This window comes from Arachis ipaensis, chromosome B9 (genome assembly GCF_059453495.1).
Source record: "Arachis ipaensis isolate K30076 ecotype BB chromosome B9, ASM5945349v1, whole genome shotgun sequence".
Lineage (NCBI taxonomy): Eukaryota > Viridiplantae > Streptophyta > Magnoliopsida > Fabales > Fabaceae > Arachis > Arachis ipaensis.
In genome coordinates, this window is record NC_142444.1 from 125,030,491 (window position 1) to 125,046,225 (window position 15,735).

At 39.1% G+C, this 15,735-nt stretch overlaps 1 non-coding gene across 1 annotated transcript; it reads left to right on the forward strand.

Moving 5' to 3' along the window:
• Positions 1-14,458: 14,458 nt before the first annotated feature.
• LOC148546211 (small nucleolar RNA R71) lies at positions 14,459-14,566 on the forward strand. Its single transcript, XR_015901062.1, has one exon. It is a non-coding gene; the product is annotated as a small nucleolar RNA R71 (small nucleolar RNA).
• Positions 14,567-15,735: the final 1,169 nt, after the last annotated feature.

Genomic DNA, 15,735 nt, shown 5'->3' on the forward strand with positions numbered 1-15,735 from the left:
GTTAGAGTCCATGTTAACTAAGTTAACGTGGAAGCTAACGTGGCCAATATGAGCTTGGTCCAATGTTAGTGAAAAAGGTGAGTGTCACTAACGTTGGCTCCACTTTCTTTCTTCCACGTTAGAGTTCACGTTAACCTAGTTAACGTGACTCTTAACGTGGGCTATGATGGCTTCGAGGACGTTATTGGCGATTACTTTTTTCATTAACGTTGCAAGCTAGCTCTCATTCCACGTTACTGGTCATGTTAGTTAGACTAATGTGGCTGCTAACGTGGTTCTTTCTTGCTTCTTTTGTCCTGAAATCAAGCAATAAAGTGCATCAAAGTTCTAATCCACATCATTAGATATGCATCATCCAATTTGTCATCTAATTCATGAAAAATTCCCATGAAATCATGTAAAGTGCACAATGTATGCTTAAATCAAGATGTAAGTGAAATTCCACCCAAAACTTGCTTATTTCCTAAGAAAATGCATGAAACTACCCTAAAACAGTAAAGAAAAGGTCAGTGAAACTGGCCAAAATGCTCTGGCATCAATACACTCTTATGCTAAGTTCATGAAAGAGATCTTAAGTCATAAGAAGGATTGGAGAGAAACTAAAAAAGTTTTCCTCACTGAAGAATGCAGTGCAGTCATTCTGAAAAGATTACCAGAAAAGCTTAAAGATCCTGGAAGCTTTATGATACCATGCACATTAGAGGATGCTTGTACCAAGACAGCTCTATGTGATCTTGGGACAAGTATCAACCTAATACCTGCATCCACTATCAAAAAGCTTGGTTTGACTGAGGAAGTTAAACTAACCCGGATATGCCTTCAACTTGCTGATGGCTCCATTAAGATTCCATCAGGCGTAATTGAGGACATGATTGTCAAGGTTGGGCCATTTTTCTTTTCCCCTAACTTTGTAGTGCTGGAAATGGAGGAGCACAAGAGTGCAACTCTCATTCTAAGAAGACCATTCCTAGCAACTGGACAAACCCTCATTGACATCCAAAAAGGAGAGATAACTCTGAGAGTCAATGAGGATGAGTTCAAGTTGAATGCTGTCAAAGTTATGCAGCATCCAGACACATCAAAAGACTGTATGAGCACTGACATTATTGACTCCCTGGTAGAAGAAGTCAATATGACTGAGAGTCTTGAATCAGAGATAAAGGACATTTTTAAAGATGTTCAGCCTGATCTGGAGGAACCAGAGAAAATAGAAGAACCTCTGAAAACTCCTCAGGAAGAGGAGAAGCCTCCTAAACCCAAGCTCAAACCACTACCACCATCCCTGAAATATGCATTTCTGGGAGAAAATGACACTTTTCCAATATTCATAAGCTCTACTTTAGAGCCACAGGAAGAGAAAGCACTAATTCAGGTTCTAAGGACATACAAGACAGCTCTTGGGTGGTCCATAAGTGATCTTAAGGGCATTAGCCCAGCCAGATGCATGCAAGATACTATTGGAGAATGATGCCAAGCCAGTGGTTCAACCACAGAGGCGGCTGAATCCAGACATGAAGGAGGTGGTACAGAAAGAGGTCACTAAGTTACTAGAGGCTGGGATTATTTATCCTATTTTTGATAGTCCTTGGGTGAGCCCTGTTCAAGTTGTCCCCAAGAAGGGAGGTATGACAGTGGTTCATAATGAAAAGAATGAACTGGTTCCTACAAGAACAGTTACAGGGTGGCGTATTTGTATTGACTACAGAAGACTCAATACAGCCACCAGAAAGGATCATTTTCCTTTACCATTCATAGACCAGATGCTAGAGAGACTAGCAGGTCATGAATACTACTGCTTTTTGGATGGCTATTCAGGTTACAACTAAATTGCAGTAGATCCTCAAGACCAAGAGAAAACAGTATTCACATGTCTTTCTGGAGTATTTGCCTACAGAAGGATGCCATTTGGTCTGTGTAATGCACCTGCAACCTTTCAGAAGTGCATGCTCTCTATCTTCTCTGATATGGTAGAGAAATTTATGGAAGTCTTCATGGATGACTTCTCAGTATTTGGAGACTCATTCAGCTCCTGTCTTGACCATCTAGCACTTGTTCTGAAAAGGTGCCAAGAGACTAACCTGGTTTTAAACTTTGAAAAATGTCACTTTATGGTGACTGAAGGAATTGTCCTTGGGCACAAAATTTTAAACAAGGGGATAGAGGTAGATCAAGCTAAGGTAGAGGTAATTGAAAAATTACCACCACCTACCAATGTTAAGGCAATCAGAAGCTTTCTGGGGCATGCAGGATTCTATAGGAGGTATATAAAGGATTTTTCAAAAATTACAAAACCTCTTACCAATCTGCTAGCTACTGACGCGCCATTTATCTTTGACACAGAGTTTCTACATGCGTTTGAAACTCTAAAAGCTAAACTGGTCACAGCACCAGTCATTTCTGTACCAGACTGGACATTACCATTCGAACTAATGTGTGATGCCAGTGACCATGCCATTGGTGCAGTACTGGGACAGAGGCATAACAAGCTTCTGCATGTCATTTATTATGCTAGCCGTATTTTAAATGACGCGCGGAAGAATTACACAACCACAAAAAATGAGTTACTTGCAGTGGTTTATGCCATTGACAAGTTCAGATCTTATTTAGTGGGATCAAAAGTGATTGTGTACACTGACCATGCTGCTCTAAAATATCTCCTCACAAAGCAGAATTCAAAACCCAGACTCATAAGATGGGTGTTGCTTCTGCAAGAGTTTGATATAGAAATAAGAGACAGAAAAGGGACAAAGAACCAAGTAGCTGATCACCTGTCCCGAATAGAACCAGTAGCAGGGGCGTCCCTCCCTCCTACTGAGATCTCTGAAACCTTTTCGGATGAGTAACTCTTTGCCATTCAGGAATTACCATGGTTTGCAGACATTGCAAACTATAAAGCTGTGAGATTCATACCCAAAGAGTACAGTAAGCAGCAAATGAAAAAATTGATTTCTGATGCAAAGTACTACTTGTGGGGTGAACCATATCTCTTTAAGAGGTGTGCAGACGGAGTAATCCGCAGATGTGTGCCTAGAGAAGAGGCACAGAAGATCCTATGGCATTGCCATGGATCACAATATGGAGGACACTTTGGAGGTGAGCGAACAGCCACAAAGGTTCTCCAATGTGGTTTCTAATGGCCTACTCGACTTCCGAGAGTTTGTACGTAATTGTGTCTATTGCCAGAGAGCTGGTAATCTGCCTCACAGTTATGCCATTCCTCAGCAAGGGATCCTAGAGATTGAGTTGTTTGATGTATGGGGTATTGACTTCATGGGGCCTTTTCCACCATCATATTCAAACACTTATATTCTGGTGGCAGTAGACTATGTATCTAAATGGGTAGAAGCAATTGCAACACCCACTAATGATAATAAGACAGTAATGAAGTGCCTCCAGAAGCATATCTTCAACAGGTTCGGTGTTCCTAAGATATTGATCAGCGATGGAGGCACTCATTTCTACAATAAACAACTTGACTCTGCTCTGGTCCTGTAACAACCCTGATTTTCGAGTACGCGAGATCTTTTCTGAAGGCATGGATTTCTCCGAAAGATCAGTAAAGGGAACACCTCTGTTATATCATCAAGCATCTCGATCCTCATTGTCATTATGTCATCCTTAAGCTAGAACCTTTTCTGAGGCAAGCTCGATAACGCAATCACGAAGAACCTAGTTTTTGAACCGTACCGGTTAGGAGTTTTAATTCTGATTTTCGTAAATAGTCTCAGTTTGACAAACCGGACTCGATTTATGAGAGGAGAGAGATAATAGTATAATATTATCATTATATTAGTATTAGAAAATGCTTGAATGATATTATAAGGTTACCTGGTCAGTTTTAGTTAAAAACAGAAAATCGGTTTATCCGGGTTTACGGTTTACTGGTGCAGCTTAGCACCAACACTCTCTGATGAATTTAGCAATGCTAAGGCCTCATTATACATGTACTATTCTCATAATAAATATGTTACTAGTGTCATTTATGCTAGTAGCTCAGAAAATAATTTTTAGAGATGTTTTTACAAGTGTTCCGATACACCTAGTTTTAGTAGTTATACACCTGAGATATTTTAATATTATTTTAATTCACCTCCAAGCCAACCAATCACAACTCACCTTACACCCCCAAGACCTCCAAGGCTATCTCATTTCATCATTTTGGCCGAAAATAACAAGAGAGAAAAGAGAGAAACTTTCATGAACACTTAATCTTCAAAGCTTGATTTCTTCTGAACCAAAACTCAAATCAAAACTCCGATTTCACCAAAATGATCCTCTCTTCTTCCTCTACATAACCATGTGACTTATCAAGGCTGTAAATAAGGTGAGATGGCTGTCTCCCTCCCATTTCAATTCGGTTTTCAAGGAAAACCATGCAAAACATGTCTTTTCTTGATGTTCTTCCTTAGGAATCATGCTTAACTTGACTTGAGGGCCAAGAAACATTAATTTTCAGCAAGTCTAAGGTGAGATATCTCTTCCTAATGTGCTGAGGGAGATTTGGTCAGTTGAGAGTTTGTGGATTTAAAGTTGTTCTTGATGTGTTTTAGGAGGAAAAAGTGCTTAAGGACCACCTGAAAGTCTAACCGAATTTGGAGCAGCAAATCAAGGTAGGGTGTCACAAAATTAATCTTGATTATTTGTGTTTGAGTTGTGTGAAAGTTGTATGATTTGGCTGTGCTAAAAATTGGTTGCATATATGATTGATTCTTGGTGAAAATTTGGTGAAATTTTGATGAAATTTGATGAAATTCAAGCTTTAAAGTTCATGTTCTTGGGCAGCTGGAAAAACGAAACCCTAAGCTTAAATTGACGCTCAATTTGTGTTAAAATCATGTAGAAAAGATGGGGTTTTAGTGGCTGCTAATTTATTATGAATTTTGGTAAAAATCGGTTGCTGAAAAGACTGAAAAACGGGTAAAAACAGAGAAAGAATCTGAAGAATTTATGAAGAACATGAAGAACACTTTGAGTGTGGTGAAGAACATTGAAGAACACCTTTTAGATCTTAGAAAGGGCAAGGAAGTAATTATTTTGGTGTTTGAGGGGTTATTTAGTAATTTCTGAAAGTTAGGGTGGTAAAAGTAGAAATATTAAAAGTTACAGGTGGTAAAAAGTGAATTTTAAAGGTTAAAAGTAAAAGTAAGTTAATTTTCGAAAATTTAATAATAAAATAATAAATAATAATAAAATATTAAATAATAATATTTAATTAAAAATAATATTTTAATAAAAATAATAAAATAATGCGAAAAAGGCAGTTTTCTGTAAAAGCTTTAGAAAGACAACTTTAAGCGCAAAATCTCATAATTACCTTCATAAAACATTTAGGGAGTGGTAAGAACATATTATTGAGGCAAAGATAAAAGAAAGATAAAAAGTTGAAGAAAAGATAAAAACTAAAGAAAAGTCTGTAAGGTTTTAATAACAGAAAAATAGACAGAAATTAGTGAACGAACTAGGGCAACATAGTTAGTCCTTGAGTTGCGGTTAGGGTTAAGTATAATATGAACCTATACTTGGGACAGGCGAACCATTCATACCGAAATTTACATAAGCTTTAAATACATACGTTAAACAGAGAAATCAGAGCAGAGTAAAGAAACACATAGAACAGAGTAACCAGAGAAAAGTAAAGAGATACAGAGAAAAGAGTAATCAGAGCAGAGTAAAAACATAAAGAGAAAAGAGTAATGTGATAAAGAGAAATGGTTTGAGTTATGATGTTGTAAAAGTAAAAGCTGTAAAGTTTGTATAGCATGATTGAACAGAGAAAGAAAGAGGTATTGCATAAGAATGTGAAAGTGATGATGAATAATGAGAATGATAATGAATGATGATAATGAGAATGATTATGTGATGATCTGCTGCGTGAAGGTAGTCAGATAGATGGTGGTACGACCACTGAGAGTGCTTTCCTGGGATACTTAGCTATAATGCTATTCTGTAAGTCAGAGGACTCTTACAGAGGTATCGAGAACACACGACTAGCATATACTCCTGTAAGTCAAAGGACTCTTACAGTGAGAGTGTGTGTGTATGCTCCTGTAAGTCAAAGGACTCTTACAGTGAGAGCGTGTGTATGCTCCTGTAAGTCAAAGGACTCTTACAGAGAGTGTGTTGGGCAGATATAAGTTAACTAGCTTCGCCATGCAAGTCAAAGGACTCTTGCAGTGGGTTGCTAGTGTCGCCCTGCAAGTCAAAGGACTCTTGCAGTGGTTTGCCTCACAAGTCAAAGGACTCTTGCGAGGGGCATTGCCAATAGGGAAGCCTTACCTGGTCAGAGGACTCCAGGTAACGTCGGGAGCGGGTCTGTAACCGACAAATGAGATCATTACCTGCGCTAGGGCTAGATATGCATCATACTTGGTTGCGCATTTGCTCTGTTATGATTGTTGTTTGAATGTATGCTTTCTTTGTTTGTATTCTATTCACTGTGTCTGTGTATTATTTTCTTGTATTTCTTTTGTTTGTGTTTTGCTTTCTCTTTTCTCTGTTTTCTCTATTTATCTGTATCTTCTGTTCACTACTTCTCGATGTTTTGTTATTCGTCTGCTAAACAATACGAAATTAATGAACTTTACTAATAACCCCAGCCCTACTAAGAACTGCCCAGTTCTTACCCCTTCTCTCTCCCTTCCCCCTTCAGATGGAAGCATGAGTACCCTTCCGTAGTTCACTGACGATCGTTCACAAAAAGGATTCCACTCTAAATAGTCTTCTGAGTCTAGAGTGAACTCCGTTATCTGTTTATATGTATATACTATGAGGCCAGCCAACGTCTGCACCCCACTTTTCTACAAACTTTAGCCTAAGTCCTCCGTACGATGTTGCTGTTATGTGGCCACTCGATGAAGTACTTGAGAGACGCTCTTTAATGACATATGATCGTGTAGAGGAGTAGCAGATGATGTTCTAACTTTTGGTGACGTTCCACCTAACTTGAGTTTTGAAGACTTAGAGCGTACTTTCCCTCGCTTTAGTAGTTTAGAGGGAATAGGTGAGTATAGAGTCTAGGCTAGCCTGGGCGCCAGCTTAGGGACTTCTTGAACAAGTCAGGGCCTAGGATGTTGTATGTATGTATATGTATATAGTTATTATCTAGCTATATCTAGGGGTGTTCTAACTAAAGGTCTATACTCTAATAAAGGCTGGATAACTGAATGTTGCTAGCTACTTGTGATGTATTTATGTGTGGTTGCTTATAACTGTTTTATCTGTTATCAGCTATGAGTTGATTATGAATGATTCCGTCTATTAATCCAAATGTTTTCAGGAAAAAAAAGTACCTCACTAACTAACAAAACTTTTAACAATGAATCAGGCTCATATAATAAATAATAGATAATAATTAGGATGACAAATTGGTAGCACTCGGTTTCTGGTATGTCCTAGGCGTACTGAAAATTGGGTCGTTACAGGTCCGATATGGAATTAACCATAACGTGGTAACTCCATATCATCCACAGATAAATGGGCAGGCTGAAGTCTCGAATAGAGAACTAAAACAAATCCTGGAAAGGACTGTAAGTACCCGTAGAAGGGATTGGGCAAGAAGTCTGGATGATGCTCTGTGGGCATACAGAACAGCATTCAAGACTCCTATAGGAACCTCTCCATACCAGCTTGTGTATGGGAAAGCCTATCATCTGCCAGTGGAACTGGAACATAAGGCCTACTGGGCATCCAGGTTCCTAAACCTTGATGATAAGGTAGCTGGAGAGAAAAGATTACTCTAGTTGAATGAGCTGGAGGAGTTCATACTCAATGCTTTCTGGTATGCGAAATTGTTACTCTGAGGTTGTAAAATTTGTTGTTCGTTCTCTCCCTGGCAATGGCGCCAACAACTGGTGTACAATACCATGGTCCAAACATGACTTCACAACTTCGCACAACTAACCAGCAAGTGCACTGGGTCGTCCAAGTAATAAAACCTTACGTGAGTAAGGGTCGATCCCACGGAGATTGTTGGTATGAAGCAAGCTATGGTCACCTTGTAAATCTCAGTCAGGCGGATATCAAATGGTTATAGTATTTTCGAATAATAATAATAAATAAACATAAAATAAAGATAAAAATACTTATGTAAATCATTGGTGAGAATTTCAGATAAGCGTATGGAGATGCTTTCGTTCCTCTGAATCTCTGCTTTCCCGCTGTCTTCATCCAATCAGTCTTAGTCCTTTCCATGGCAAGCTTTCTGTAAGGGCATCACCGTTGTCAATGGCTACATCCCATCCTCTTGTGAAAAAGGTCCAAATGCTCTGTCACGGCATGGCTAATCATCTGGAGGTTCTCGATCATACTGGAATAGGATTTACTATCCTTTTGCGTCTGTCACTACGCCCAGCACTCGCGAGTTTGAAGTTCGTCACAGCCATCCCTTCCCAGATCCTACTCGGAATACCACAGACAAGGTTTAGACTTTCCGGATCTCAGGAATGGCCATCCATGGGTTCTAACTTATACCACGAAGACACTAATAACTCGGACTCGGTCCCCTGTATTAGATATCCAAGAGATATTCATTCTAGCTTGTTTGCATGTAGAACGGAAGTGTTTGTCAGGCACGCGTTCATGAGTGAGAATGATGATGAGTGTCACATAATCATCACATTCATCATGTTCTTGGGAACGAATGGATATCTTAGAAGCGGAATAAGTTGAATTGAATAGAAAAACAGTGGTACTTTGCATTAAATCATGAGGAACAGCAGAGTTCCACACCTTAATCTATGGAGTGTAGAAACTCTACCGTTTGAAAATAGATAAGTGATAATGGTCTAGGCATGGCCGAATGGCCAGCCCCCATGATCTAAGAACTAAACTTCCCAAGATAGCATAAAACTGATCAAAGATACCTTTTACAATAGTAAAAAGTCCTATTTATACTAAACTAGTTACTAGGGTTTACAGAAGTAAGTAATTGATGCATAAATCCACTTCCGGGGCCCACTTGGTGTGTGCTTGGGCTGAGCTTGAAGTTTACACGTGGAGAGGTCATTCTTGGAGTTGAACGCCAGTTTGTAACGTGTTTCTGGCGTTCAACTCTGGCTTGTGACGTGTTTCTGGCGTTTAACTCCAGACTACAGCGTAGAACTGGCGTTCAACGCCCTTTTGCTCGTCTAAACTCGGCCAAAGTATGGACTATTATATATTTCTGGAAAGCCCTGGATGTCTACTTTCCAACGCAATTGGAAGCGCGCCTTTTTGAGTTCTGTAGCTCCAGAAAATCTACTTTGAGTGCAGGGAGGTCAGAATCCAACAACATCAGCAGTCCTTCTTCAACCTCTAAATCTGATTTTTGCTCAAGTCCCTCAATTTCAGCCAAAAAATACCTGAAATCACAGAAAAATACACAAACTCATAGTAAAGTCTAGAAATGTGAATTTAACATAAAAACTAATGAAAACATCCCTAAAAGTAACTAGATTCTACTAAAAACATACTAAAAACAATGCCAAAAAGCGTATAAATTATCCGCTCATCACAACACCAAACTTAAATTGTTGCTTGTCCCCAAGCAACTGAAAATCAAATAGGATAAAAAGAAGAGAATATACTATAAATTCCAAACTATCAATAAAACATAGCTCCAATCAGATGAGCAGGACTTGTAGCTTTTTGCCTCTTGAATAGTTTTGGCATCTCACTTTATCCATTGAGGTTCAGAATGATTGGCATCTATAGGAACTCACAGTTCAGATAGTGTTATTGATTCTCCTAGTTCAGTATGTTGATTCTTGAACACAGCTACTTTATGAGTCTTGGCCGTGGCCCTAAGCACTTTGTTTTCCAGTATTACCACCGGATACATAAATGCCACAGACATATAATTGGGTGAACCTTTTCAGATTGTGACTCAGCTTTGCTAAAGTCCCCAATTAGAGGTGTCCAGGGTTCTTAAGCACACTTTGTTTTTGCTTTGGACCTTGACTTTAACCACTCAGTCTCAAGTTTTCACTTGACACCTTCACGCCACAAGCACATGGTTAGGGACAGCTTGGTTTAGCCGCTTAGGCCAGGATTTTATTCCTTTAGGCCCTCCTATCCACTGATGCTCAAAGCCTTGGGATCCTTTTTATTTACCCTTGCCTTTTGGTTTTAAGGGTTATTGGCTTTTTGCTCTTGCCTTTTGGTTTTAAGAGCTTTTGGCTTTTTCTGCTTGCTTTTTCTTTTTCTATTTTTTTTCGCTATTTTTTTTTGCAAGCTTTTGTATTCACTGCTTTTTCTTGCTTCAAGAATCATTTTTATGATTTTTCAGATTATCAAATAACATGTCTCCTTGTCATCATTCTTTCAAGAGCCAACATATTTAACATTCTTAAACAACAACTTCAAAAGACATATGCACTGTTCAAGCATTCATTCAGAAAACAAAAAGTATTGTCACCACATCAATATAATTAAACTAAGTTCAAGGATAAATTCGAAACTCATGTACTTCTTGTTCTTTTGAATTAAAACAGTTTTCATTTAAGAGAGGTGATGGATTCATAGGACATTCATAACTTTAAGACAAAGTTACTAAATACTAATGATCATGTAATAAGACACAAACATGGATAAGCACTTAACATAAAGAAAACGAAAAACAGAGAATTTAAGAACAAGGAATGAATCCACCTTAGTGATGGTGGCATTTCCTTCTTGAGGAACCAATGATGTCCTTGAGCTCTTCTATGTCTCTTCCTTATCTTTGTTGCTCCTCCCTCATTGCTTTTTGGTCTTCTCTAATTTCATGAAAGATGATGGAGTGCTCTTGATGTTTCACCCTTAATTGTCCCATGTTGGAACTTAATTCTCCTAGGGAGGTGTTGATTTGCTCCCAAAAATTCTATGGAGAAAAGTGCATCCCTTGAGGTATCTCAGGGATTTCTTGATGATGAGCTTCCTTATGTGTTTCTTGAGCTCCATGAGTGGGCTCTCTTGTTTGCTCCATCCTTTTCTTAGTGATGGGCTTCTCTTCCTCAATGGGAATGTCTCCTTCTATGTCAATCTCAGCCAAATTGCATAGATGGCAAATGAGGTGAGGAAAAGCTAACCTTGCCATAGTGGAGGACTTGTCAGCCACCTTGTAGAGTTCTTGAGGTATAATCTCAAGAACCTCCACCTCTTCTCCAATCATGATGCTATGAATCATGATGGCCCGGTCTATAGTAACTTCAGACCGGTTGCTAGTAGGAATGATTGAGCGTTGAATGAACTCCAACCATCCTCTAGCTACAGGCTTAAGGTCCAGTCTTCTAAGTTAAACCGGTTTGCCTTTTGAGTCAATCTTCCATTGAGCTCCTTCCACACATATGTCCATAAGGACTTGGTCCAACCTTTGATCAAAGTTGACCCTTCTAGTGTAGGGGCGTGCATCTCCTTGCATCATAGGCAAGTCAAACGCCAACCTCACATTTTCCGAACTAAAATCTAAGTATTTCCCCCGAATCATGGTGAGATAATTCTTTGGGTTCGGGTTCTTACTTTGATCATGGTTCCTAGTGATCCATGCATTAGCATAGAACTCTTGAACCATTAGGATGCCGACCTGTTGGATGGGGTTTGTTAGAACTTCCCAACCTCTTCTTTGGATTTCATGTCGGATCTCCAGATACTCATTTCTCTTGAGCTTGAAAGGGACCTCGGGGATCACCTTCTTCTTGGCCACAATATCATAGAAGTGGTCTTGATGAGCTTTGGAGATGAATCTTTCCATCTCCCATGACTCGGAGGTGGAAGCTTTTGTCTTCCCTTTCCCTTTTCTAGAGGATTCTCCGGTCTTAAGTACCATCAATGGTAATGGAAAAATAAAAATCTTATGCTTTTACCACACCAAACTTAGAATATTGCTCGCCCTCGAGCAAGAGAAGAAAGAATAGATGAAGAAGAAGAAGAAAATATGGAGGAGAGGAGGGAGAGGTATATTCGGCCAAGAAGGGGAAGAGAGGGTTGTGTTGTGTGGAAATGAGGAAGAATGGAGGGCTTTATATAGGGAGGGTTTGGGTGAGAAATTGATTTTGAATTTTGAAGGTAGGTGGAGTTTATGAGGTAGGTTTATGGGGAAGAGTGGATGGATGTGAGTGGTGAAGTGGTGATAGGGAAGAGAGATTGAGGTGATTGGTGAAGAGTTTTGGGGAAGAGTGTTTATTGGGAAGAGAGGATGAACATTGAGAAGAGGGAAGAGAGTGAGTGGTGGTAGGTGGGGATCTTGTGGGGTCCACAGATGCTGAGTTGATCCTGTGGGGTCCACAGATCCTGAGGTGTCAAGGAATTTCATCCCTGCACCAATTAGGCATGTAAAATGCCTTTGCATGCAATTCTGGCATTTAAACGTCGAATTGATGCTTGTTCTGGGCGTTCAGCGCCCAGATGCAGCATGTTTCTGGTGTTGAACGCCAGTTCTATGCTTGTTTCTGGCGTTCAGCGCCAGCTTTTCTCACTATGCATTTCTGGCATCTGAACACTAGGATGCTGCTTATTTCTGGTGTTCAACGCCAGAAACATGCTCTGTTCTGGCGTTGAACGCCAGCCAGATGCTCCTTACTGGCATTTAAACGCTAATAAGTTCTTCCTCCAGGGTGTGATTTTTCTTCTGCTATTTTTTTTATTCTATTTTTGAATTTTTGATTTATTTTGTGACTCCACATGATCATGAATCTAATAAAACATGAAATAATAATAAAAATAAATTAAAATTAGATAAATAAAAATTGGGTTGCCTCCCAACAAGCGCTTCTTTAATGTCAATAGCTTGACAGTGGGCTCTCATGGAGCCTCACAGATGTTCAGAGCATTGTTGAGACTCCCCAACACCAAACTTAGAGTTTGGATATGGGAGTTCAACACCAAACTTAGAGTTTGGTTGTGGCCTCCCAACACCAAACTTAGAGTTTGACTGTGGGGGCTCTGGTTGACTCTGTTTTGAGAGAAGCTTACTGTGCCTCTTTTCCATGTTTACAGAAGGATGTCCTTGAGTTTTAAACTCAAGTGAGTCCTCATTCAATTGAAGGACTAGTTCACCTCTGTTAACATCAATCACAGCTCTTGCTGTGGCTAGAAAAGGTCTTCCAAGGATGATGGATTCATCCCCATCCTTCCCAGTATCTAGGATTATGAAATCAGCAGGGATGTAAAGGCCTTCAACCTTTACTAATATGTCCTCTACTTGTCCATAAGCCTGTTTTCTGGAATTGTCTGCCATCTCTAATGAGATTTTAACAGCTTGTACCTTAAAGATTCCCAGTTTCTCCATTACAGAGAGTGACATGAGGTTTATTCCTGACCCAAGATCACATAGAGCCTTTTCAAAGGTCATGGTGCCTATGGTACAGGGTATCAGGAACTTTCCAGGATCCTATTTCTTCTGAGGCAATCTCAGTTGATCCAATGCATTTAGTTCATTGGTGAACAGGGGAGGTTCATCTCCCCAAGTCTCTTTACCAAATAAATTGGCATTCAGCTTCATGATTGCACCAAGGAACTTGGCAACTTGCTCTTCAGTAACATCCTCATTCTCTTCAGAAGAAGAATACTCATCAGAGCTCATGAAGGGCGTAAGGAGGTTTAATGGAATCTCTATAGTCTCTAGATAAGCCTCAGATTCCTTTGGTTCCTCAGAGGGAAATTCCTTATTGATCAATGGACGTCCCAGGAGGTCTTCCTCCTTGGGATTCACGTCCTCCCCTTTCTCCTTGGATTCGGCTATGATGGTTATATCAATGGCCTTGCATTCTCCTTTCGGATTTTCTTCTGTATTGCTTGGGAGAGTACTAGGAGGAGTTTCAGTAATCTTCTTACTCAGCTGTCCCACTTGTGCTTCCAAATTTCTAATGGAGGACCTTGTTTCATTCATAAAACTCACAGTGGCCTTAGATAGATCAGAGACTAAGTTTGCTAAATTAGAGGTATTTTGTTCAGAGTTCTCTGTCTGTTGCTGAGTGGATGATGGAAAAGGCTTGCTATTGCTAAACCTGTTTCTTCCACCATTATTAAAGCCTTGTTAAGGTTTTTGTTGATCCTTCCATGAGAGATTTGGGTGATTTCTCCATGAGGGGTTATAGGTGTTTCCATAAGGTTCACCCATGTAATTCACCTTTGCTATTGTAGGGTTCTCAGGATCATAAGCTTCTTCCTCAGAAGATGCCTCTTGAGTATTGTTGGATGCAGCTTGCATTCCATTCAGACTCTGAGAAATCATATTGACTTACTGAGTCAATATTTTATTCTAAGCCAATATGGCATTCAGAGTATCAATTTCAGGAACTCCCTTCTTCTGAGGCGTCCCATTACTCACAGGATTCCTCTCAGAAGTGTACATGAACTGGTTATTAGCAACCATGTTAATGAGTTCTTGAGCTTCTGCAGGCATTTTCTTTAGGTGAATGGATCCACCTGCAGAAGTATCCAATGACATCTTAGCTAATTCAGACAGACCATTATAGAATATATCCAGGATGGTCTATTCTGAAAGCATGTCAGAAGGACACTTTTTGGTCAGTTTCTTGTATCTCTCCCAAGCTTCATAGAGAGATTCACCTTCCTTCTGTCTGAAGGTTTGAACATCCACTCTAAGCTTACTCAGCTTTTGAGGAGGAAAGAACTTGGTTAAGAAAGCCGTGACCAGCTTATCCCAAGAGTTCAGGCTATCTTTGGGTTGAGAGTCCAATCACACTCTAGCTCTGTCTCTTACAGCAAAAGGGAAAAGCATGAGCCTGTAGACTTCAGGATCTACTCCATTAGTCTTAACAGTATCACAGATCTGCAAGAATTAGTTAAGAACTGAAAAGGATCTTCAGATGGAAGTCCATGAAACTTGCAATTTTGTTGCATTAGAGAAACTAATTGAGGTTTAAGTTCAAAATTGTTTGCTCCAATGGTAGGGATGGAGATGCTTCTTCCATGTAAATTGGAATTAGGTGTAGTAAAGTCACCAAGCATCCTCCTTGTATTATTATTATTTTCAGCTGCCATCTCCTTTTCCTGTTCGAAAATTTCTGTAAGGTTATCTCTGGATTGTTGTATTTTAGCTTCTCTTAGTTTCCTCTTCAGAGTCCTTTCAGGTTCAGGGTCTGCTTCAACAAGAATGTTCTTGTCCTTGCTCCTGCTCATATGAAAAAGAGGGAACAGAAAAATAATAATAGGAATCCTTTTTACCCAGGTATAGAGGTTCCCCTGTGTGAGTAGAAGAAGAAAAGAATGTAATGTAAAGAAGGGAAGAAGAGAAAATTCGAACACAGATGGAAGAGGGGGTTCAAATTTGGGTGAGATGAAGTGTTAGTAGATGAATAAATAAATAGAAAGAGATGAGAGAGAAAGAGGATTTTCGAAAATAAAATTTTAAAAAGGGATTAGTGATTTTCGAAAATTAAAAGAAGAAATAAATTAAAATTGAATTTTGAAACAATTAGTTAATTAAAAAGAATTTTTGAAAAAGAGGGAGATATTTTTGAAAATTAGAGAGAGAGTTAGTTAGGTAGTTTTGAAAAAGATAAGAAACAAACAAAGAGTCAATTAGTTAGTTGAAACAAATTTTGAAAAGATAAGAAGATAAGAAGTTAGAAAAGATATTTGAAAATAAAATTTTTGAAGAAGATAAGATTTTTTTTTTAAAAAAAAGGATATGATAGAAAGATATGATTAGAATTAGTTTTGAAAAAGATTTGATTTTTAAAATCACAATTAATGACTTGATTCACAAGAAATCACAAGATATGATTCTAGAACTTAAAGTTTGAATCTTTCTTA